Source organism: Macrobrachium rosenbergii, chromosome 12, assembly GCF_040412425.1.
Source record: "Macrobrachium rosenbergii isolate ZJJX-2024 chromosome 12, ASM4041242v1, whole genome shotgun sequence".
Lineage (NCBI taxonomy): Eukaryota > Metazoa > Arthropoda > Malacostraca > Decapoda > Palaemonidae > Macrobrachium > Macrobrachium rosenbergii.
Genome location: NC_089752.1, coordinates 8,438,001 through 8,465,500, shown reverse-complemented (window position 1 = coordinate 8,465,500; position 27,500 = coordinate 8,438,001). Strand labels below are relative to the sequence as shown.

Genomic DNA, 27,500 nt, shown 5'->3' with positions numbered 1-27,500 from the left:
CTGGCCTCGGAATGTTAACGTTAGAGGGGAAGTTAGAGTTTACTTCCGCGACATCAGACAGAACAGGTTTATCTGTCCTCTCTTTAAGAACGAACTTCTTGGCTTTTAAGTTATGGGGGGAAAAAACTGGAAAACGCGATTCTGGAACGCCGAGGTAAAGGATGAAAACGTTCTTCGGCTATTTTGTATTTTTGTTGAAATTACGTTTCTATGACTTCGAAAACATGTTATTTGCTTTTATAGCTTCCAAAGAACAAATTATAAGAGTCACTGAGACTCTTGCTTGTTCCACCATGGAAAGCATTCACTTGGAAAAGAGGATGGAAATTCAAGAGATAATAGGAAAACAGATGTCAAGGCTTAGTACCGCAAGAGGTTACACACATTAGTGGATACAAAGTTTTGCAGCTTTGGAGAATAAATGAAAATACCTTGTAGGGTAATTAGGCATTGTAAGAAAGGTTAAGATAAAGTTATTACATGTCTGTATGATAAGCATAAAGAAAGCAGGGTATGGAATTAATTCGTCAAAAGCAATTCAGCATCAATACAGTCATACTGTCACCAGAGTATGTCAACAGAAAATAACTGATTTGTCGTAGAAATAAGAATGATGCAATCAGCTATTGCTCAGCTTCCTTGTCTAACCTCTGCGCTGACGGAATGAGGATGTATATTACTATAGGGTAAAATGGCTGGTCCTTAACAAGTTGCAAGGCATATTAAAAGAGCGAGAAAGCTCTTGTATCAAGAAAAGGGAAACTTGAAAGTCACCAAGAAAAGTGATCTGAAGCAAAGGGAATCCGGCAAAACAGATGGCGAGCATGAAGTCGTTCCCGCTTAATCAAAATTTGTGACTTCAATTTTGAACCTTCACAGAAAAAATATTTTCCATTCGTCCAAAATTTCCGCGACCAAATTTTCATGGTTTGTGTTTCTTTTCAATTATATAAATATACATATATGTATAATGTATATTACATATATGTATATATTCATGCATACATTATATATGTTACAGGGAATATGTGTAATCAGGGATTACGCGTAATCACTAGGGAATATGTGTAATGACCAATTCCCTTGGGAACATTTGATCTCCGAGGGCTAGTACTAAACACGGCAAAACAGTGATTTATCTACCCAGTTTTGCCGTGTTTAGTACAAGCCCCTGGGAGGTCAAATGTGTTTTGCCGTGTATAGTACTAGCCCCTGGGGATCAAACACTTTGGGAGGTCCCTGGGTGATCTGGGGATCAAATGTCCCTAAGTGGATTTGATCCCCAGGGGCTAGTACTATACACGGCAAAACACATTTGACCTCCCAGGCTTGTACTAAACACGGCAAAACTGGGTAGATAAATCACTGTTTTGCCGTGTTTAGTACAAATGTTAGCCCACATATTCCCTAGTGATTACGCGTAATCCCTGATTACACGTATTCCCTGTAATATATACATAATTGTACATACATACAATAGAGAGAGAGAGAGAGAGAGAGAGAGAGAGAGAGAGAGAGAGAGAGAGGGGATCAAATGTTCTAAAATCCAAGCCTCTTATGGAATTGGTCATTTTTAACTTAAAAAAAAATCCCAATAAACCCTAGTGATTACAAGACGAAATGAACCCTGATTACAAGAAAATCTCAGTTTCTTTCTTCAATTTGGTTTTATTCCCCCATCCTTTCCACGCGTGCCATCATCATCCTTCCTGTTGGAAAGGGAGGCTAACGGAAAAAATTAAATGCATTTAGACATTACATATCTCTCTCTCTCTCTCTCTCTCTCTCTCTCTCTCTCTCTCTCTCTCAATTTGTCTTTCGCTTTCTTTCTGTATATCCATTTCCTTGTATTACAAAAAAGTTTACAAATTCAGAAAGTAAATTTAGCACGACACCATTCATATAATTTAATTTTTAGTAAATACATAAATGAATACATAGTTCTGAGAGTTTGAATTTATTTCGTAATTAAATATAGTCATTCCTGGCAACGATGCACAAGATAAACGTTCTTTATGCTGAAGATTAGAAGCTTGACGAATCCGTTAGAAAAACTCAATAAGAAAGTTTGAATATCATGCTGCTGCTGCGTTGATGAATGACGATGCCATCTAGCGCCAGCATACGGAACTACAGTTTTTCACCCTTCGCTAGAGCCTTTCACTCTAATACTCGTTTAGTACCGCGCATAAAAGTCCATTCGTGATAAATCCCATTTTAAATTCCAGGAATCCATTCAAAGGCAGAAGCTACATTTCCGAGTAAAAGTGCCTACAAAGATAACTCCAGTCCCTCAGTTCGAGAGAAAACTGAAATGATAGCAAAGATGAATGACTGTGGTTTGGTAATTAGGCCTGAATTGCAGGTTCCTTTCTTTAGCTCTCAGGATGTTTTCATGACGACATTCAAAATAAAAAGTCTACTGGAAGGCTCTAAAACACACGGTTGAAAAAAGGATGAAGAGATCATTCTTCAGATATACTGCAGCTCTAATTTTTATAATTGAGATTTCTCTTATCCCCCAGAGTGTTTTGTGCACTCCATTTTCCCTTCTTCCTTTCCCGGGCTCATCACCATTCATGGTAAAGGCACATATAATTGTTGTATGATAATAAATTTATCCTCCTTATTTCTCCCCCTACCCCTCTCTCTCTCTCTCTCTCTCTCTCTCTCTCTCTCTCTCTCTCTCTCTCTCTCCATGTGGGTTTAATATATATATATATATATATATATATATATATATATATATATATATATATATATATATATATATATATATATATATATATATATAATGTGTGATTATATAAGGTGGAGCTGTGAAGCAGCTGCCCTGATTGAAGGACGTCAGGAAAGGGGCAAACAGTTAAACCAGAATTCTTCCAAGAGATATGTTTCTTGATAACATGTAACGACAAAACGTAATTTTTAAAAAAACCAACTTCCTTCTATATTAATTCAAAATCTCTACAGCATTTGACGCAGGGAAGTTCTGCCACACATCAGATAAAAGGCATAGACTCATAGAGGGTTGACAGCTGCATGAAGGAAAATAGTCCGTGGTGTAAGAGAGATGGTCAGTACCAAGGAGCGTAGTTAATGTTTTTTGGTATCATTTGAAGGATCTACCAATATACATAGATAAATAAGTTTCTTACAAAGGCTCAGGCACAAGTATCTTGTAATAAAATCCATTCCCCGAAGATTCGAAAAACATGGTTATTACTGGACGATGTGCACAGATAGTACGTGCTCTATAAACGCTTCAACCCCACTTGTAACCATTATTGTTTGCTTACTAAGATTTACATTCTGATGTCTATCTATTAATCACAATGTTTTTGTTTGTTTCACATCAAAAACTTTGCTGGGGTCAAATTCCCCCTCATATAAATTTTGCTGGGATCAAATTCGCCCCCTCATATAAATTTTGCTGGGGTCAAATTCCCCCTTATATAAATTTTGCTGGGGTCAAATTCCCCCTCATATAAATACAAGTTAACTGCATTCTTAAATTCCCATGTCAAGTTTCTGGTACATGAGAAGTGAGTCTTATCCTACAACCTAAGATTGGACCGTCAAAGATCATGATTCTTGCAACTTTTTCTTAAAGAGTCATCAAACCCAGACAGCACACACTGTTGCTAGACGATGTTACAATCACTGGAGAGGAACAAGTGCCAGGAGTGTTTTATCTGGGAAAATGTTCACTATGAAGTAGAATTTGAATCAATATAAATATACAGACGAGGCTTCTTTTCAGATGAAGCCACTTCCTTTAAATAGCATATGTTATCCTTAGGAATTTTAAGTAAAACTACAACATTTTCTTCAGGAAAGGTATCAAAATACACTACATGGAAAAAGGACCGGAGTATTCTTGGTTAAGTGTACCAGGATGGAGAAATGGCACAAGAATTCTAACTTGCCACATGGGAGCTTACTGCAACATGGCGTAATAATGCCTGCAAGAGATATAACACCACATAAGGACCACTGAAAAAGGAAAAGACATGCACCATGATCTTCATGAATATCCTTGCCCAAAGACATGACAAAACGAAGATAGATAAAAGTGAAGCCTTTATGTACTAGGCAGCATCGTTTTTTACCAGACACCAAAAGAAACTGTAAACAAAGACACCAAACTACAGATGGCGCATGTTGTTTTCGACTCAATACTCGTACTTTTAGACAATACTACCTATCATACATAGTTGTGCCAGGATGCTGCATGACGTAGTTCAGATACATAAACCAAACATTTAGAACGTAGATACCAGAGTTACTCGTGACCTCATAATCCTCGAAAATAATCTTAAAATAATTAGCTTTAAATAACCTTAAAAATTTTGTAACTACCTCTGTCCCACCAGATGACGCTGCAGAAAACTGAAGAAACTTAACACAGGTGATGATGCTTTTGTGAACTACAAAGTGCAGAGAATTGAAACTGGGGCGCCATCTTGCATGTAAAATTGACAAGCCCCGTACATCACCCAAAGGCATCTATGCAATCAGTGGGTTGAAGTGGCTGGAATTCTGAAAACTGACAATACGTGAAAACACGGCAGGGGTAATGATTGTGCCTCTCATGATAAACATAAAATGATCAGGACAACACGTATGAGGAGTTACGATCGAGTAATTGCAGCACTTTCTCCCTTTTTATTGAACTGGTAATGCTAATGCTGAAACTTGAAAATAGGTCATACGTGTGCCCCCATTAGTTTGCAGCTTAAATTTGCTAAATGTTCTAGGATTGTTCTACACAGATTCTTGTTAATCACTAATAATCTGCTCATATCAACATTTTCATTAAACGGAAAAGACGAAAAATGTTTAGGTATTCCAGGGAATTTTATTCGCAGACATGGAAATTTATGCCAGAATATACCATGAAATATATACATGTAATGGCCTTCATAACAACATAGTGAAGCTTTACAACTTTTAGCTATAAATATGTGATGTTTCAAAGACTAAAATTTGCACGGTTGTTCATCGCACTTTGTATTGAATATTCCATTTAATGAGGCTCACTGTTACCCAGTATAAGGACGAACCTCTACAATAAAAAAAAAACTGATAATCATCAGAATTCTCTCGGCATTACTTCAATTTGCGAGGATGTAAAGCAGTGCTGTCGACTAAATACGTTTTTATCATGAATAAAATACAAATATGTGTTAACGTTTGTATGTTATCACAACTATACGTCAATTAATCAAACTGGTAGAAACTTACAAAATCACCTGGCATGAACTTGTGGAGCTCTGCAGAGGATGAACTACCGACTTTAAATTGACCATGACGAAATGCGTAGACCGGGTATTTATCTTTCAGAATATACATATGAGAGTAGTCATCTGACTTGCCTAAATTTTAACACATGCTCATAGACTAACTACTGTACACTTCGGCTAGGTCACAATACGCATTATACAATGCTACATGTTGAAATTTCCTAACTGCTGAACGATCTAGCAACAGGACTTATAGCGAAGGTTCAGAAAGGAATCATCCTGCTATTTGGAAATGCCGTCAGAACTGACACTAACCATGCATTGATAAGAAGACACAATCTAATTTTCATAAAGAATAATACCTAACGCTGACGTAATTAGCTATTCAGACATGGAGCATTAATCATAATTCATTTTCTCTAAATGAATATTAAAATCCCACGCTGCAAATACATTTCATCTGATGATATTGACAAAATCATTTTGCTTTCCATATAGCCATTTGACTGGGTTGCTTTGATCTGTATAACTGTTCCCACTCTCAAATCGCTGGTGCTTTACTCATTGGTATCTGTATGAACGCTGACATTTCAACACCTACACAACTTTTATTCCGATCACTTTCTTCATTTTGAAATGGGATCGCACGATACAATTCACCATCACTCACTCTTTCGCATACAGCCTATATTTATTTTTCTGCGCAAGTCATAACAAAATCTATGCTGACGAGTTGCTTTCGGACATTAAAATATCATCGATGGCATGAAAAAGTCTGCACAAAATATGCGCCAGCAAAATTACCACATACAGACACATACACCCACATACTGTGTGTGTATATTATATATACATACATACACACATATATATAGAGTTTTATATATATATATATATATATATATATATATATATATATATATATATATATATATATATATATATATATATATTATATATATATATATATATATATATATATATATATATATATATATATATATATATATATATAACACTATACATATGTATGTATATATATATATATATATATATATATATATATATATATATCATATATAATATATATATATATATATATATTTATTATATAATGTGTGTATGTATATATAATTATATATGTATATATATACTTATATATATATGTGTGTCTGCGTGCGTGTGGATGTGTATGTGCGTGCATGCAAGTGTAAGTAAGTAGAGAATAATATTACCGCTAGGAAACGTCTATCGAATAACATTAATCAAGAAAACTAGAGAAGTTTCATTACAATTCCATTCCGTGAACTCCAATAACTACATTTAGTGGAGCAAAAATAATGAAACAATAAAACATAATTGGAAATAAGGCCTTTATGTATGTTTTCCAGTTACACATGAGTTAACCGAGAACTCAAATAACAAAACGAAAGTTTCCATCTATCTCGTGGCCTCGCAGCCAACACTGCAGCATTACCATCAAACAAAAAGTTAGAAAAGTGAAAAAATCACGGCAAAAACTTAAAACTTCCTACAACTTGTATCGTTAAAGTACATCGAAACTTTTTTTTTAGCCTCTCTCTCTCTCTCTCTCTCTCTCTCTCTCTCTCTCTCTCTCTCTCTCTCTCTCTCTCTCTCTCTCTCTGACTTTATAACGATCTGATATAATCTGATCTTAATTTCTGTAGCACATTCGTCCAAATTATATTATTTCCCTAACCCACTACAATGTGGTTTACAATCCGAGAATCTTTTCTTTTAAGAAACAGACGAGAACCTTTCTTAGCCAATGTGCATCTAGTTTATTTCATTCACCAGTGGGTCTGCCCTTCCGAAGGCCTTTACTTAGCACTACACTCCATTTCCCATTCACTCAATGTACAGTCGAATTTGTTTCTGTATTTCAGGGGCATAAATCAAGATAAGTCAATACTAAGAACGTAACGCACACATATATAATGACACGCATATCAAACATTTTGCTTTTGTTTTGACCTAATTCTAAGTGTTTTTCGTTCAGTTCCAACATAAATATTACTGAAATTCGTTTCTAAATGTCATCTCGTCTTGTAATTAAATTTTAAGTATTTTTCGTTTACTTCCAACATAAATATTACTGAAATTCGTTTCCAGATGTCATCTCGTCTTGTAATTAAATTTTAAGTATTTTTCGTTTAGTTCCAATATAAATATTACTGAAATTCGTCTCTAAATGTCATCTCGTCTTGTAATTAAATTTTATGTATTTTTAAGTTTAGTTCCAACATAAATATTACTGAAATTCGTTTCTAAATGTCATCTCGTCTTGTAATTAAATTTTATGTATTTTTTGTTTAGTGCCAACATAAATATTACTGAAATTCGTTCCTAGATGTCATCTCGTCTTGTAATTAAATTTTAAGTATTTTTCGTTTAGTTCCAACATAAATACTGAAATTCGTTTCTAGATGTCATCTCGTCTTGTAATTAAATTTAAGTATTTGTCGCTAGTTCCAACATAAATATTACTGAAATTCCGCTTCTAGATGTCATCTCGTCTTGTAATTAAATTTACGTATTTTTCATGTTTACTCCAATATAAATATTACTAAAATTGGTTTCTAGATGTCATCTCGTCTTGTCATTAAATTTAAGTATTTTTCGTTTAGTTCCAACATACTACTGAAATTCGCTTCTAGATGTCATCTGTCTTGTAATTAAATTTACATTTTTCGTTTAGTGCCAACATAATTACTGAAATTCGTTTCTAGATGTCATCTCGTCTTGTAATTAAATTTTAAGTATTTGTCGTTTAGTTCCAACATAAATATTACTGAAATTCGTTTCTAGATGTCATCTCGTCTTGTAATTAAATTTTAAGTAATTTTCGTTTAGTTCCAACATAATTACTGAAATTCGTTTCTAGATGTCATCTCGTCTTGTAATTAAATTTTAAGTATTTTTCGTTTAGTGCCAACATAATTACTGAAATTCGTTTCTAGATGTCATCTCGTCTTGTAATTAAATTTTGTATTTTTCATTTAGTGCCAACATAATTACTGGAAATTCGTTTTAGATGTCATCTCGTCTTGTAATTAAATTTTAAGTATTTTTCGTTTAGTTCCAACATAAATATTACTGGAATTGCTTCAGATGTCATTCAGTCTGTAATTAAATTTTTAAGTTATTTTTTCGTTTAGTTCCAACATACACTACTGAAATTGTTTCTAGATGTCATCTCTCGTCTTGTATTAAATTTTTTAAGTATTTTTCGTTTAGTGCCAACATAATTACTGAAATTGATGTCTAGATGTCATCTCGTCTTGTAATTAAATTTTACGTATTTTTCGTTTAGTTCCAACATAAATATTACTGAAATTCGTTTCTAGATGTCATCTCGTCTTGTAATTAAATTTTAAGTATTTTTCGTTTAGTTCCAACATAATTACTGAAATTCGTTTCTAGATGTCATCTCGTCTTGTAATTAAATTTTAAGTATTTTTCGTTTAGTGCCAACATAATTACTGAAATCTGCTTTCAGACGTCATCTCGTCTTGTAATTAAATTTAAGTAATTTTCGCTTAGTTCCAACATAAATATTACTGAAATTGTTTTAGATGTCATCTGTCTTGTAATTAAATTTAAGTATTTTTCGTTTAGTTCCAACATAAATACACTGAAAGTTCGTTTTAGATGTCATCTCGTCTTGTAATTAAATTTTAAGTATTTTTCGTTTAGTTCCAACATAAATATTACTGAAATTCGTTTCTAGATGTCATCTCGTCTTGTAATTAAATTTTACGTATTTTTCGTTTAGTTCCAACATAAATATTACTGAAATTCGTTTCTAGATGTCATCTCGTCTTGTAATTAAATTTAACAATTTTTTGCTTAGTCCAACATAATTACTGAAATTGTTTCGAGATGTCATCCGTCTTGTAATTAAATTTTAAGTATTTTTCGTTTAGTTCCAACATAAATATTACTGAAATTCGTTTCTAGATGTCATCTCGTCTTGTAATTAAATTTTACGTATTTTCGTTTAGTTCCAACATAAATATTACTGAAATTGTTTTCTAGATGTCATCTCGTCTTGTAATTAAATTTTTACGTATTTTTCGTTTAGTTCAACATAAATATTACTGAAATTGTTTTAGATGTCATCTCGTCTTGTAATTAAATTTTTAAGTATTTTTCGTTTAGTTCCAAATCCAAAATATACTGAAATTCGTTTCTAGATGTCATTTCGTCTTGTAATGAAATTTTACGTATTTTTCGTTTAGTTCCAACATAAATATTACTGAAATTCGTTTCTAAATGTCATCTCGTCTTGTAATTAAATTTTAAGTATTTTTCGTTTAGTTCCAACATAAATATTACTGAAACTCGTTTCTAGATGTCATTTCGTCTTGTAATGAAATTTTACGTATTTTTCGTTTAGTTCCAACATAAATATTACTGAAATTCGTTTCTAAATATCTTCTCGTCTTATAACTGCCTACGTGCTCTATGCCTACAGCAGAGGAAGCAATTGACTATGAAGTTGGGATATGCTGACCAAACTTTCCAATTTCACACTTATCCAAGATGGATGACATTTTTACCTTGCCAGGAGGAACGACCCGCCAGAGGTCTCTCCTTTACAGATCAAACTCGTTCCCCTCGAGTTTTTTCTAATCAAAATTGCTACCAGTTGTTGCCATTCACCGCAAGACCCTTTCTAACCGGTAGATTTAATCAAGTTTTAGTGTTAAAGGTTCATGAGGTCCAACATGCACATGGATGGAGTGCCTTTTATGTTCCCAGGTAGCAATACGAATAGAGTGGTTAGTGGAAATGTTTAAAAAGTAGCTTGGCTGTTAGAAATTCATGGTCACCAAACGAAAATATTTCTAGATGTTCTACTCCCTATTAAGACGAGAATAAACGTAAAACACCCGACTGAGAACTTATGTTACGAGATCAACAATGGAGGTAATTACAGGAATATAGCCACCAATGTATCAAATTCTCAGTAACTTGAATCCTACGTTAATAATAGGAAACGTATCGTAAAAGAAGCTCCGAACGTTAACCGTAGTATATTTCTTTTATGTGAGGTGAATATATATATATATATATATATATATATATATATATATATATATATATATATATATATATATATATATTTATATATATATTATATATATATATATATTATATATATATATATACATATATATATATATATACATATATATATATACATATATATATACATATATATATATATATATATATATATATATATATGATATACAGATTATACCTAGACCACCGAAAGTTAGATCTATTTTCGGTGGTCTTGATTATAGGCTGTGCAGGAAACTCGATTGCGCCGGGGTAATGCCTAACTACCTTTCATCGTCTAAGCTTCCCAAGGACATCTCATGAAAACAGGTGTCTTGGGTATTTCGATACTAAGAGAAGTATGTGTGATGTTTCGGTTACAAAAGCTGAAATATATTGGCAGACACAAACAGTCGCAATAAATTTCGACTGACAAAAGAAATCGTTAATATGTAATCATCATTTTGAATCATAATAAAGACACCATAAAAATAAGCAAAAAATGCGCCGAAGTTTCTTCGGCGCAACTGAGTTTTCCGTGCAGCGTTTAATCAAGGCCATCGAAAATAGATCTAACTTTCGGTGGTCTAGGTATAATGCTGTATGAGCCGCGACCCATGAAACTTGAACCACGGCCCGGTGGTGGCCTGTCCTATATCGTTGCCAGACGCGATCGATCATGGCTAACTTTAACATTAAATAAAATTGAAAAAATACTGAAGCTAGTTGGCTGCAATTTGGTATGTTTGATGATTGGAGGGTGGCTGATCAACATTCCAATTTGCAGCCCTCTAGCCTCAGTAGTTTTTAAGATCTGAGGGCGGACAGCAAAAGTGCAGACAGAATAAAGTGCGGACGGACAGACAAAGCCGGCACAATAGTTTTCTTTACAAACACTAAAATAAACCATTTCATCACATTCGGAACTGATGTCATCACCAGCATGAAACAAATAAATGAAAATCGAGAGAGTAAAAAAAAAAAAAAAACTAACCAAAGACGAAGACTAAGAAGGAAGCGAGTCACGAAAGCTTGGAACGTTCACAGGTCAAACGAATAAAGACAAGAGTAATTATTAACGTCAAGCAAATTCTCGAACTGGAGGAAGTGGATTAAGTGGATTACTGCCTTTGCATAATTAAGCTAATCATTGCGCTACAAGATTACGTAACATAAGGAATAAAAAATTTATCTATTTCCGTTTTTTTTTTTTTAAATAAATCTCAAGTTGTTACGGTCTCATTCAATCAATGCCTAGGAATATCTAATTCTAACTTTGTTTCATTAACTGGGGAAATGCGGAATATGAAAGAAAGAAAAGATGGAAGATATGAATGAATTGAATTGAATATAAGATTTAGGGCAAAGGCCAAGCGCTGGGACCAATGAGGTCATTCAGCGCTGAAACAGAAATTGACAGTAAAAGGTTTGAAAGGTGTAACAGGAGGAAAACCTCGCAACTGCACTATGAAACAATTGTTCAGAGAGGATGGAAAGTACGATGGACGAAAGAGATTACGAAAGGAGGTACAGTAAAATGAACGCAATGGGTTGCAACTAGGGGCCGAAGACACGCTGCAAAGAACCTTAAGGAATGCTTACATTGCACCGCATGAGGTGCACTGACGTCACTACCCCCCAACGGGGATGAAAGATATGGCGAAAATATGGATATAACAAAGTCTGGCAATCATAAGACCCCTAGAATTTCAAATTATATATGAGAAAGTTCATTGAGGTTCTTTGTCGCAATGTCTTACAGAACTTCCGTAAATGGGAACAAGCAATGCAGAAAATAGATTAACTTTAAGAGGGCACTTATACCGGAAAATGGAAACGTTAAAACCATCTTGTATTTCGATAATCCCGTTCTTTGGTGTTACAAATGAGATTTCATTTGTTTTCTATATAAATTGAATTCTCATTATTCTGTCAAAACTTACCGTTAGCTGCTAACGAACGAGCTAAGTTTTCTTCTAGAAGTATCCAGTGAGTTAACATGACGAATTCCAAATTAATGTAATCCACAGTTTTAGTGTAATCCACATTTTTTTCCCTCGTCTACTTCATAGATCCTTACTTCCTCGAAGTGGAATAACAATTTGCGCGGGTAATAATTTGTGAGACTCGATCTAAAGCCGGAATATCTCATGGAATATCTCATAGTGAGGTCACCAACACAAAACGCCATATACTCCTACGCAGTAAGTCTATAATCCCCTGAGTATGAGTTTTATTTGAAGCGGTTGCGTTTCAAAAACAGTCTTTCAGCATTTCCAGATATTCTTAAATTTGTGTCCTTTTCCTGGTATTTGTAATTGCTACTAATTTAACATACGTACATCCTGTACAGGATTTTTATGAAAGGATAGAAAATCGAGGTAAGCTTTGCCATTACACCTTGAAGAGAGTTTAATTATATTTCATATATATTCGCAAATACAACCGACGTGCACATACACGGCCTCTGAAGAGCGAATGCCACAAATTGTCAGGCAATTTTATAAACAGCAAATAATAAATAGTTACAATTACAAAAGCGATGGAAATCACGAAAATCCTTTTTTCATATTGGTACTGCTTTCAAAACATGTCATGCACTTGTCTGATCGGCAGCAGCTGCAGTAAAACACGGAAGACAATCATTTCAAACGAAGCATAAAAACAGCAAACATGAAATAAAAGCCTTTCAAAAAAGTTTATTGACATCAATAGGTTGCACAACTAATAATCCCTTCGTGAGCAAACTGGCAAAATATGAACTTTCAAAATTACTTTTGACTGAGTAAAGGGGGTTTTGGAGAGAGAGAGAGAGAGAGAGAGAGAGAGAGAGAGAGAGAGAGAGAGAGAGAGAGAGAGAGAGAGAGAGACTCATAAAAGTAGTACGTAGCTCCTCTCTCATACTGAATGTTCCTTCTAGATGCGACAGTGTTTGATTCATTGCAAAATTGCAACGATATCGACAATATTGAGACGCCAGCCAATTTCACTTGCATAACTGATGGAAATACTTCCATTACTTTTTTAGCAAACTAAAAAAGGGTCGGTGAAAGAATACGATAAGTTACGAAAATGTCAAGTTACTAAAAGACTTCTTGTGGAATATACTCGTATCTTTCTTACGTAAATTGAACAAAAGAAAATCGTAAAGTCAGTGAAGGAAAACGACGTAAAGTGAGACATAGACACAACGATTATAATGTTAACAGTACTGAAGCAGCCTCATCTGCTAATGATAATTAGCTGAAATTCTTTTTGTGGTGTAAAACTTGTTGATAATTAACCAGTCGTTGAGACAAAGTAATTAAAACTAAAATAATAACAGTAATGAGAGTAGCACTTGTTTTTGTAATATTACTGAGGTCCAAAGCAGTAGCTGCAGTATTAGAACTGAACTATAAAATAGGAACATTTAATATAAAGATTATTCTATTGTTAGATGTTTCCTATTTTTCTAACGCAACTGCTAACATTAACAGTAGTAGTAGTAATAACAAAAATGATAGTACCAGTGACAATAATGGTCCTGCCATATTCTCCAAGCAGCTGAATCTTTCATGATAAGTTTCAATTCCTCAATTCCAGTTTGCGCACAAACAATCCAAACTAAACGAAATGAGGTCCGATGATTTTCTAATACTTTCTCATGTTAGGTGAGGATGTTAACATCAGAATATGAAAAATTTGTTTTTAACGTATTAAATCAAGAGCAGAATGTATGGTGCTCCTACTGGTAGAAGAGCAGTGCTTATGAAAACAAATGCATATCGTAATCCACCTTCTCACTTTCAAAAGGGATTGTGAGCCTAATGACGTAACATGTAAGTATATGGCTGTTTTTATGCCTGAGTAATCTCTCTCTCTCTCTCTCTCTCTCTCTCGTTCATGGCACAGGGGTAAACCAGCAAAACTAACAAACTGATGGACCCATGGTCGACTCTCGAACCGAACATGGAGGGACAGATAGGCGCGTTTCATGATATCAAGTGTGCTTTGGCTGACCTAAGCAGTGAAATTGGCGCTTAAATGTTGGTCAGTTGTTGCGAGTCATAGCTAGGCGAGAGAGATAGAAAGAGAGAAATACTAGACCCCCCGAACACTTCGTTAAAATATAAACCATCAAAACCAGAAGATATCGGCTAGGTGAAACCATACGTAATAGACAATCATTCTCTATAATATACAAGTGAAAAATGCGCCGAAGTTTCTTCGGCGCAATCGAGTTTTCTACAGCCACTACAGCGTATAATTAAGGCCACCGAAAACTGATCTATCTTCGGTGGTCTCGGTATAATGCTGCCAAAGAATCCGCGCCCATGAAACTTAACCACAATCCGGTGGTGGCTCATCCTATCGTTGCCAGAAGCCACGATTATGGCTACATTAACTCTAAATAAAATCAAAATTACTGAGGCCAGAGGGCTGCATTTGGCACTTGATGATTGAGGCGGATGACTAACATACCAATCTGCAGCCCTAGCCTCAGTACTTTTAAGATCTGAGGGGGACAGAAAAAGTGCGACAGACATACAATAATTTTCTTTACAGAAAACTAAAAAAGACTAAAATTTTTCAGGTTTCTCTTTCACAAACGTATTGTCAAGTAATCGAGAGGTAAATGAAATACTTCCAATCGCCATAAATAACTTCTTGTTTCCGGCGTAATTTCCGCCACCCATTCAGGTAACCAAAATTCTGATTGACTGACTGATTTACCTGTCACTGTCCCTCACCCCGCATTTAATGACCCTTTCCCTTTCACGTCTGCAGATATTTCGCCCTTTCTCATTTTATAGAGAACTCACTGCAAAATATAAAATACATTAATATATATAAATATATAAATATAAAATATATATATATATATATATATATATATATATATATGCTTATATATATATAACTTGTAATATGAGAAAATAATTTATACACACACATATATATTGTTATATATATATAAATATATATATATATATATATATATATATATATATATATATATATATATATATATATATATATATATACATGAGAATTATATATATATATACATATATATATACTGTATATGTATATATATATATATATATATATATATATATATATATATATATACATACACTTTTTTCAATATGAAGAAATGTTTATCTGCAATATAATGAAAGTATGTATGTGTTCCACTCACCCAACTAAAATATCTGCAAAATGCCAAAATGCAATTGTTTAGAGAAAAAATCAGTTAAAGCGAAAACAGAAGAACGAAATGCGAAAAAAGTCATTTTTCACTTCCGTTCAATCAAATTCTTTAACTGGAGCGTACTACACAAATACAGCTTGATTGGTAAGTCCTGAAATCCGTGACAATATTACATCAACGACATAAATCAACAGCATTTCTATCGTGTTTTTAGCTTTATATTTTTCATGTTTTGACAATTAATTCGTTGTTGACAACGTTGCCAATGTATTTTTGACAGCGCTGTGCATTTCAGATCTAACGTTTATTCCAAAACACTAAACGACTTCATATTTTTTTTCTCTTAAACCCAATCTCAACTTTCCATTGTTATTTTTTTGTAAGTATAGCTGTCCGATTAAATGTATAGTTGCTATGACTGCCCCAGCATATTTGTTATTTAACACACATACACACACACACATATATATAATATATATATATATATATATATATATATATATATATATATATATATATATATATATACAGTATATATATATATATATATATATATATATATATATATATATATATATATATATATATATATATATATATATATATATATATATATATATATATATATATATATATATATATATATATATATATATGTGTGTGTGTGTGTGTGTAGAATCTATTGGTCACTTTTTTCAGGTATATATTCATTGTGTACAGCCACAATGCCTTCTTAACTTCTCGGAAAGCATTATACACATAATTATATATATATATATGTATATATATATATATATATATATATCCTAGAGTTCTGTAATGGAAAAGAAAATACTGTGTATTATTATGTGGACCACCATGAAAAGTACTTACAGTTTCTATGGTCACTGGGATTGTACCATGGAATCATTTCGCAGCAGGGATAAAACTTATGGGGCTGCATACCCGAAGCTTCCTGCCATGTGATTGTTTTTTATTGGTCTAAGCAATTTCTGCGGTCTTTAAAGGAAGAGGCTAATTTGCCATTTTAAAGCAACACTCTGCTATGAGCTACTCTCCTCTACAACCTGGCGCTTGAATACTCAGTCACTGGCACAAGCACTTGCCTGTGCACGGGTACTCAGGTGGAATTTTAATGCAACATGAGTAGCAATTGCTCATATGCTAAACAGACTTATAATTACGAAAGAGAAAGTGGTGATAAAAATGTTGTTGCGTTACGGTTTAGTACTCAGTAGATGCATCCTATGAAAGAATATATGGATGGAACTGAAATTGAGGAGAATAGTTGTAGTCACATTCTTCAAATTGTGTGAGAATAAAGGACAGTTTTGACTAGAGAAAGTGGATTCAGATTTTGGCTTAAATTGTAATAAAAACATCTAAATCTGATTACTAAATTGCTTGTACAGAGATGCTAAAGATTGTAAGGATTCATGAAACTTGATAATAACTTACTCGTATATCACCTATGACTGCATAGTTTATGTTTTACAGCAATTAAAAACAATCTTGCTTCCAAAAATCTAGGTCTGTACATGATACTTCTAACCCCTATACAGAAGATACTATAAGTACCTAGTACTGCCTATCACTACTGAAATGATTCTGGAAGCCAGCTATATCCCGGACCTTTATCCTCTATAGAAATAGCTCGTAGCGGTGGCTGACTTTCTCTGAACAAAGCTATTTGCCTCTAGACTTCCTAAGAACACTTCTCGCCTGGCAAACTTTCCTAGGCTTCAGTTAACAGCGAACCTCCACTAACGCGATTAATGCCTACTGGCTGCAGTACATAGCCATATGTACTTTGTTTATCTGCCAGAATGTCCCGCCACCGGTAACAACGGCCCTTTATTCCCATTTTTGTCAAAATGTGGAACTGTTGTAAGGTCCCACACGTAACCGCACACTTTTTTCTTATCTACTACTGTCCTGTAATGACTTTTTTTCTTATCTACTACTGTCCTGTAATGACTTTTTTCTTATCTACTGCTGTCCTGTAATAACTTTTTTTCTTGTTTACTACGGTCCTGTAATGACTTTTTTTTCTTATCTACTACTGTCCTATAATGACTTTTTCTTGTCTACTACTGTCCTGTAGTGACTTTTCTTCTTATCTACTACTATCCTGTAATGACTTTTTTCTTTTCTACTACTGTCCTGTAACGACTTTTTTTCTTATCTACTACTGTCCTGTGATACCTTTTTCTTATCTACTACTGTCCTGTAATGACTTTTTTTCTTATCTACTACTGTCCTGTAATGACTTTTTTTCTTATCTACTACTGTCCTGTAATGACTTTTTTTCTTATCTACTACTGTCCTGTAATGACTTTTTTTCTTATCTACTACTGTCCTGTGATACCTTTTTCTTATCTACTACTGTCCTGTAATAACTTTTTTTTCTTATCTACTACTGTCCTGTAATGACTTTTTTCTTATCTACTACTGTCCTGTAATAACTTTTTTTTCTTATCTACTACTGTCCTGTAATGACTTTTTTTCGTATCTACTACTTTCCTGTGATGCCTCTTTCTTATCTACTACTGTCCTGTAATAACTTTTTTCTTATCTACTATTGTCCTGTAATAACTTTTTTCTTATCTACTACTGTCCTGTGATAACTTTTTTCTTTACTACTGTCCTGTAATGACTTTTCTTATCTACCACTGTCCTGTAATGATTTTTTTTATCTACCACTGCCCTGTGATGACTTTTTTCTTATCTACTACTGTCCTGTAATGACTTTTTTCCCTTATCTACTACTGTCCCGTAATTACTTTTTTTATTGTTTTCTAAACCAACAAATTAAATTCAATTTCGCTAACTCCAAGATATGACCTCTTACAAAGCAAGGTAAGAACAGAGAAGCTAAGAGACGTAGGCGATATAAATAAAAAAAAATAATGAATAAATGAAGACAAAACAGGAAACAAAAGAACCTCAAAAGTGGTCCATATCTCCTGCACGGGGATTTCCATAACCACCCAGCCGTGAAGAGTCCGGCCGCTTTTTTAAAATACTAACACTCCCGGATGGTATCAAATTCACGATATACTGTCAGAAGAATGTTTCCATAAAAAAGAACAATCGATATTTTTTTTTTTTTATTCTGTCAGTACTTCTGAAGCATTTTTCTTGTCTCTGAAGCATACACGTGTATAGATTTATTGTTATGAAGTACAGATCCATTCTGATAATTTAGAATTCAGAAATCATCACAATCTCGGTTCATTTTTTTTTTTTTATTAAATTCTGAGGCAGCTTTGTTCTCGGGTTACTGAAATCATTCCGGTTTATAAAAGTGAATGAAAAGGTGTGTCTGAGATACAAGGAACTGAAATTCCACAAAAAAAATGTTAAATGATGAATTCCCAGCTGAAATTGGGGTGGAAATTTAAGCTTCTAGTATTTAAGCTTTCCTTGCGATATTTCCTCCGTTTGTCTCTCTCTCTCTCTCTCTCTCTCTCTCTCTCTCTCTGAGTTCAAAGTTTTTTTTTTTCATTGGTTTCAGTTGGTTTCACCATGATAAATACAGCCTTAAAAGAAAACGTTAAAATCTCGTTTCTGGGTTTAACACAGACTGTGTAATCTAACGGCAGTTTCATATAAAGTACTCACATTGTCTCATTAGAGGACCTAAACGAAAGCATGAACTTCAAACGATCTTACAGTTGTGAGCTATTTCAGTCGACGATTTTTGTTAATACTTCATTAGATATGCTTAAATACTTTCATAATTTAATATCTTCCTTTAAGAATCATTTAATATATGATATAAAGGCCTTTTTTAAAATTGTTCACTCATTCATCTTTCACATGGTGTTCGGTAGCTATCTTAACCTACCAAACGTGAGGGCCCAAGTTGGCCTCCTGGAAGAGGACTGACTTGTAGGCGTACTCAGTTATAAACCCAAAGAGCGTCTGTTGACCTAAGCGCTCAACTATACTAGTATACTAGTAACTGAAAGAATAATAGCGAGGATCCTTGCAATCCTAACATGGCATATGACCATCCAACAGTAGCCTACCTCAAGCGGCATTCTCCGATATATCCTAAATTCAATAGAAAGTATTTGTCATTTTCCTCTACAACCCCAGTGGATAGAATGGTACACCCAATGGTGGTATTTTGAAAGCTGCCAATACACAATATGAAACTGTAACTTACATTTTTGAAAAGAGCTCTTCATTTCGCTATTTTGAACCCTATAATCGATGTGCGCAAATAATAGAAAATTAATTAAGTTACGACTCATAAGGTAAGACAATATTGGCCCCCCGCCCCCCTCCATAGCTAATACAGCAAAGGCGTAACACGTAAACACCCCTGGGTTACGTTAGGCTGGTAATTTTAGGTTCTTTTGGTGCCCTATCACTTCCTAGCCATTTTCGCATGAAAAACCAAAATGGTTTTTCGGGCGAAAATGCTTGGCTGGAGTCTTTTTGACAACTTATGAAATTTTACCCACCCAATAATTGGCCTAAACGAAACCCAAGTACTTTTTATTTTTTGTAAGCCGTAAAATGTGAGTTTTTGTGGTGTGAGATTTTCTTTAAAGATGATGGAAGTAAGTAATGGCTTTTAAAACTGCCAATGAGCAGTAATGTTGTTTTTGCTGAATGTTAACGCATTATAAGCAAAAATATTTCTTGCCTTAAACGGTTCCAAATCAACGGCCTAAAGGACTGACAGCACTATTTTATGTCCAGCGTTTCTTAAAACAAGCGGTGATCTCAATACATTCACTGCGATTAGAGAGCACTGTTTTCTTATTGCAAGTGATGTAATATGGAAATGTATAACACAAATTCTGGCCTTGCCTTATTTTACGTTCATAGACAACATAATTTTATGACCCAAATTAATGAATGACATGCTCAATACTTCATAGCAGGTACTACACAGCAAGAGAATACTTTCTGTATGACACCAAACTGATCAAAGTGGATTTTGTCCTCGACGATACGTTATTTTTCATCTGAATGTCGACGATACCAAAGGGGATACCAAATTATTATTTATAATATAGTTATTTAATAGCTTCTCATGTCTTTCGTTATTAAACTGTAAAAACGGCAATTTTTGAAGACGTCATATAACAGGCGCGTCACTAAGACGTTTTCTTGTATACAGATTACAACGTGACTTTCCTTTTCCCCAGTTACCCTCAAAATCAATTCGGAAACGGTTACGCGAATTATCATCTAATAATCTTGAAAGTGAAATTATTCTTATAAATACTCAGTACATGGTCATTCTATTCATCAAAAAAAAAATAAATAAATAAACACTTCTGCGGTAACTAGTGCCCAGGCGCAATGAACCCCAAGGCCAAGAGAGAGAGAAGGTCTACCCAATTGGGTGGGGTCGCCTCCCACCTGGAGTAACTACGTAGGCGATGACGTATCTTAGAGGTACCTGCTCATTACGGCAATTCACCTGCTGACGCAATAAGGAGGTAGACAAAGCTTCTCCTGCATGGGGGATTTGGGGGGAAGTGAGCAGACCTTCTCTTTCTCTTGGCCTTGATCATCCCATTCACTTGGATACTAGTTACGAAAGGAAAGCATAACTGATCCTGCGTCCTAAGTTCATTTCGTTGTCTCATGCAATAGCCTCCCCTTCGGTCAAAATTATTCAGGAACTTCCGTGTGCCCATTCTGGGGGTAAGCTCGTTTGCCTCATACATCATGGATTAGGCGAAAGGGTAAGCCGCGAAATTCGAGATTCATTAGAAAACCATGACCTCTGAGACCAAGAAAGTAAGTCTCCTTACAATGTCTCTCTCTCTCTCTCTCTCTCTCTCTCTCTCTCTCTCTCTCTCTCTCTCTCTCTCTCTCTCTCACCAAAAAATGGCTCCCCAGCTTCGAGCTAAGACTTCCTCAATGAGATTATAGTAAGGCCCTCGCATCTGTATAAGTAAAAATGGATTCTTCTGGTGATTCATATTATGAAAACCTGGTGTTGCAATGAGTAACACAATATTGCTGCAACACCAAAAATCTATCGAGAACGCACCAAAAGGAGATATGGTCCGCTGAGACGGCGACCAACTTTTCGCGCGATAATTTTACTTCAGAATCTTACAAACTTATCATAAGGATGCCACTGTCTTAGCATGACTATTACATCAAATTTTAATTTTAAAAAGTGGTGCTTCTTAACGTTGAATTGAACTGAATTGAATTGAGTACAGAATTTAGGCCGAAGGCCAAGCAATGGGACCTATGAGGACATTCAGCGCTGAAACGGAAATCGACAGTAAAAGATTTGACAGGTGTAACAGGAGAACCTCGCAGTTGCACTTTGAATCAATTGTTAGGAGAGCGTGGAAAGTAAGGTGGAAGCAAGAGAATATGGAGATAGGTACAGTAAAAGTAATGAAAGGGGTTGCAGCTAGGGGCCGAAGTCACGCTACAGAGAACCGTAAGTAATGCCTACAGTGCACAGCATGAGATGCACTGACGGCACTAACCCCCTCCGGAGCCTAAACGTTGAAGGCTGATAAAATGAAAAATATATTTGAGGGAAATGAAGCAGCCAGGTTCGATGTTCGAAAAAAATATTGACTATTTTCTTAATACATGTACATACTTTACTACTACACAATCCGAAGTGTAGGTAATTTTATGATTTCCCTAAAGAAGACTGCGGGTTAAATGTGAGGATAATTTTTCCTTATTTAACAAATAAGAGTTCTGCGAAGCTTCGAACACTTCTGTGCATTTATACATGTCCATTTTACAGCGGAATACATGGACCCCTCCCCTTCCCATATATTACGTTAAAAAAGTCGACTTTCATACTGAGCATTATAAAAGAGGCGCAATGAATCAAAGGGGGATCACTAGCCTTTTACGCCAAGGCTTATAAACGAAAGCACTACTTCATTCTTGAAGTAAAACTCTATCAGTTTTAACTGGACGCTATTCATTTATGTGAAAACTTTTGAACCAACACGGATTTTAAAAACTTTCCTATTTACATAAGCTTTTCGAGGATACGGTATATCATTGCTCATCACGGCTATTTTGTTACAAATTAATTTCTTATAGGTTAAAAACATTTCAACCATATTACGAATTTCATACACGTACATGGGTGCCATCCACCAATAGTCCGGGGGTCCGAATCCCAAATGACCGCTAAATAAAGTAGGTGTAGTTATATTTTGATAAAGTCCAACTGTTTTGGAGTTTCATTGGTTAGGCGGAAGCCAAAGGCAAGCCTCACATCCAAACGCACCAACGACACAAGGAAACGCAGGTAATCCTTTTACTAAGTAATAGAACTAAGAATGTAACTGTACTTCCAGTCTCAGCAAATACCTTAACATATTATTCCCGTTAGTAATGTGCCTAAGAAGATTTATATCAGTAATCTCTACGTATTAAGATAGCACTACCAAGTATTTTACAAAATCAGTAACTTACGTATATGAACATAGTTTCATATGAGAGAGAGAGAGAGAGAGAGAGAGAGAGAGAGAGAGAGAGAGAGAGAGAGAGAGAGAGAGAGAGAGTTGCAAAGTTGCAGATAAAATCACAGCGCTTCAAAGTCTTTCGTAATTTTCATTATTATCTATATGGTTAAATTTTGGTTACTCCTCCAAAGCTGCTTTTCTTGCAGGTCCTGGTATATATAAAAAGGGGGTGGGAGGGCGTTACTGGTAGCTTTACCAAGCCGGTGAATATATCAAAAAACCAGTTCTACGCAAGAAAAAAATAATACCAATTTTGCTTTTAATGTTACAATGAGTGAATAAGGATAAATTTTGCTGATGCTGATGACGTAGTAAACTGTTTGCCGTGAATGTATAAGGAGATACAGCAAACATATTCATTGGGTCTTGACTCGATTTACAATTTCCCGGTGGACTTGACGCCAGAAACACACTCGAGGAGATTATTAGGCCGATAAAAACCATACAATCAGTGGTAATGTTGCTGTTACTCTTAATAATAAGCAAATATTGCATCGAGCATATCTTTCCCAGAAGACGGTTAATGCTATTTCAGCGTTAATTAATTACTATCCAATATTTCTCACGTGTTGCTGCGGGATTTCCTTCTGCCATTAGTTACGTCGACAAGAAAATCTTCCACTCCAAGAATTCGTTTCACATATTAATCAAGTAAATTCTCCTGTATTCCAAGAGTTGGGTTTTCCTATGGATTTTATTTAATGGGAGAAGGAAACTGTGTTGGTAAATATAAAATGCTGGCCACAGTCAATCAACGCTGGGACAGCTTTGATCTTACATATTAATAATAATAACAATAACGCCTTCATGATAATAATTATAAAATAATATTAATAACGTGTACCCATTTTGTTCTGAGAAACAGAAGTCTTTGGATAATGCATTTATGTTTAATTACCATAAAAGGAAAATGCAGTGCAACACAGAATAGTTGATATAAGTAAAGCACTTGCAAAATTGCTTGAATACTCCCGTTATTTTTGATGTCACTAGTGACGAAGTTGCGCACAAACTCACTCCAACGGGATTAGTTAGGAGTGAAAATGAAAATCGAGGTTTGCCATATTTCACGTTTGACATGAATGAGTAATGCTACGAGAAGAGTATAGTGGATTTAATTTCCCCAAAAGCATTAATAATTACAGTCATAACAGGATATATGACATGAACAATAAGAGTAGGATGTTACTAAACGAATGTTGTATTATAAGGAATGTGCTTACTCTGGTAGTTGTAGTCACTCGATTCAGAATGAATGAAAGTAACCTCGGAAGAAAACTTAGTTCAGTATCTCGCCATGATTTATCAATGGCCTTCTACAATTTGTAACGTGGGAAGTAAACGTAGGGAAGAGAGTACGTACAAAAATGTAGTTTTTACCTGTGGAAATAAATCTTAAAATGTATGGAAGTTTCAAAGAGAAATGCTGTATACTAATTATTTACCCTAAACACATTCTATCTCTAGTCTCATACTCCTCATTGGATGGGTCGATATCGTTCTCGGCTAGCACTCTGCTGGGCCCGCGTTCGCGTCTCCGACCGGCCAATGAAGAATTAGAGGAATTTATTTCTGGTGATAGAAATTCATTTCTCCATAATGTGGTTCGGATTCCACAATAAGCTGTAGGTCCGTCGCTAGGTAACCAAGGTGGTTCTTAGCCACGTAAAATAAGTCTATTCCTTCGGGCCAGCCCTAGGAGAGCTGTTAATCAGCTTAGTGGTCTGGTTAAACTAAGATACACTTAACTCTATCTATAGTCTCAACTTCTTACTGGCTTCTTTCCTGCTACCTTTCTCTATATCAATTCCGAATTACTTCGCTTCAATCGATTCTTCCTCTCTTTTTCTTTCCACTTTCTATCTATTCCGAATTCATTCTCTCTCTCTCTCTCTCTCTCTCTCTCTCTCTCTCTCTCTCTCTCTCTCTTAGCCCTTTGTTGGCCGAATCGCTTGAGCTTCAGACTGTCACTCGATGGGCCGGAGTTCAATTCTGCGGCCGGCTGATGAAGAGTTAGAGGAATGTATTTCTGGTGATAGAAATTCATTTCTCTCCTATAATGTGGTTGGATTCCACAATAAGCTGTAGGTCCCCGTTGCTAAGTAACCAATTGGTTCTTAGCCACGTAAAATAAGTGTAATCCTTCGGGCCAGCCCTAGGAGAGCTGTTAATCAGCTCAGTGGTCTGGTAAAACTAAGGTATACTTACTTACTTACTCTCTATCTCTCTCTCTCTCTCTCTCTCTCTCTCTCTCTTTAAGCTTTAGTCAAAACAAGACTGATGATATTAATATCAGGGTTACAACTCGAAAGCCAAGAGAAAGCGTAACCACGAGTCTTGGTAACTTAAACCTCCCAAAACCCTTTCCTGAATATCAAAGCTACTAAATCCAAAATGGTGCCGGTATTTGCCTATCATGTGAATATTGAATTGAATATAGAATTTAGGCCAAAGGCCAAGCACCGGCACCTATGAGGTCATTCAGCGCTGAAACGGAAACTGACAGTAAGGAGGTTTGAAAGATGTAACGGGAGGAAAACCTCGCAGTTGCACTATGAATCAATTGTTAGGAGAGGGTGGAAAGTAAGATGGAAGAAAGAGAATATGAAAGGAGGTATGGTAAAAAGAACGAAAGGAGCTGCAGCTAGGGGCCGAAGGCACGCTGCAAAGAACCTTAAGTAATGCCTACAGCGCACCGCATGAGGTGCACGGAGGCACTATCCCCCTACGGGGTTGTCCATCACGTACTCCATGTCGTTTTAATAACTTTCTCCTTCGAAAGTTTTTCACGTCCTTTTGATTAGGATCATCAATTCATTCAAAAAGTAGAAATATCTGTAATCTTTGCTTGAACGTATTCATTTCAATAAAGTGTAATTAACCTTGGACACTGAAATGTTCTAAGCTTAGATCACTTTAGTTGATCATACATTCATTGTTATCAACTTTTTGGACATGTAAGTTTCATGACAAATACAATGCCAAAGTTTTCAATTTATCCTTACATGGATGAAAAGAAAGACTGAAATGAAATGAAATCTTGGAAGCGTATTTTTTTTTATTTGTTCATTTTTTTGTAAACGAAAACTCAGTGGTTATAGTTTAATTTTTCCCAGTATTTGCCAACTGGGTATGTATATATATATATATATATATATATGTGTGTGTGTGTGTGTGTGTGTGTGTGTGTGTGTGTGTGTGTGTGTATGTATGTATGTATGTATGTATGTATTTCTATTTTATTTATATGCAACACGTGCTCATCTGTTGATTAGTTCCTTCATATTCACATACGAAGAGTATTGAATTAAATGCTACCAACTGGGTCATTGGTGGGCGGGAAGTTGGGGAAAAATCGGAGGTATGTTTTTGGCAGCCTACCCAGAAAAATCTACATACATACAAAATATATATATATATATATATATATATATATATATATATATATATATACATACATATATATATATATATATATATATATATATATATACATACATACATACATACATACATACATACATACATACATACATACATACATACATACATATGTATATATGTTGTATATATATACTTGTACATATACTGTATATACAAACATATATTATATATCCCAAAAGCAGAGGTGAATTTCCAGGTATACAGTAAGCAATCGTACTTAAAACTTCGATAAGAAGTTTGACTCCGATAGCGCCCACTCCCATCATACAAACATACATAGATCATAGAATCAATAAAATGTTTCTTACATCAACTGTTTATGCAAACATGGGCATCTCAACAGAATCTATTCGACCAACAGGTAAGAGACGATGGTGAAGAAACATACAACACACTTACACTGTGATAATTATCTGTAATAAAGGATTCACAAGCCGACAATGATAAGCAATTCGAACATTACACTGCTGTAAATAAGGTTGGTGTGTTGCGCCTAAAACATTTACGCGAACCTAACTGCTGGATGTGGTTTTATGAACAAGTAAATTTCCTAAAGCCAGATAATCATAGCACCCGCCGCCAAATCCCCAGCCTCACTTCCCACGAATATTCTTATCCTAAATAAGAGAAGACGGTTGACTGATAATTCACTGACTTTCAGTAAACCGACGTCGCAACAACTAAGGTCACCGACATAGAGAAAAAATGTCTGCTATAAATAATGTAAGCGTCAAAAAAACTGTAAATCTTTAAGAAAAATCTCGAAAAAAATTCGTTTCATCACCACATAATTTATACATACTATCACATCATGCATCCTCCAATCTGTATACCAAATTAATGAAAACTGGAAAAAACTGACACTAAATTACACCATTCGGGGTAAACTTAGAACTACCGTCGCAACTCCGTCAACACTGAGCAAGAGACGACACAGCACTTACCTTGGAAGTCTGGTGCGAGTGGCAAAATGTTGACAATGAGGTCTGACAGCCCAGAGACAGTAGGGAAATCAACAGTGCAATATGACTC

At 35.0% G+C, this 27,500-nt stretch overlaps 1 long non-coding RNA gene across 6 annotated transcripts in view; it reads right to left on the bottom strand.

Moving 5' to 3' along the window:
* The window catches only part of LOC136844375 (uncharacterized), a 382,772-nt gene that overhangs the window by 275,078 nt on the left and 80,194 nt on the right, over positions 1-27,500 (bottom strand). For all 6 annotated transcript variants that reach the window (XR_010854840.1, XR_010854838.1, XR_010854842.1 and 3 more), the window contains exon 4: positions 27,413-27,500. This exon is cut by the window's right edge and continues 7 nt beyond it. This is a non-coding gene — a long non-coding RNA (uncharacterized lncRNA). The remainder of the gene's footprint in view (positions 1-27,412) is intronic.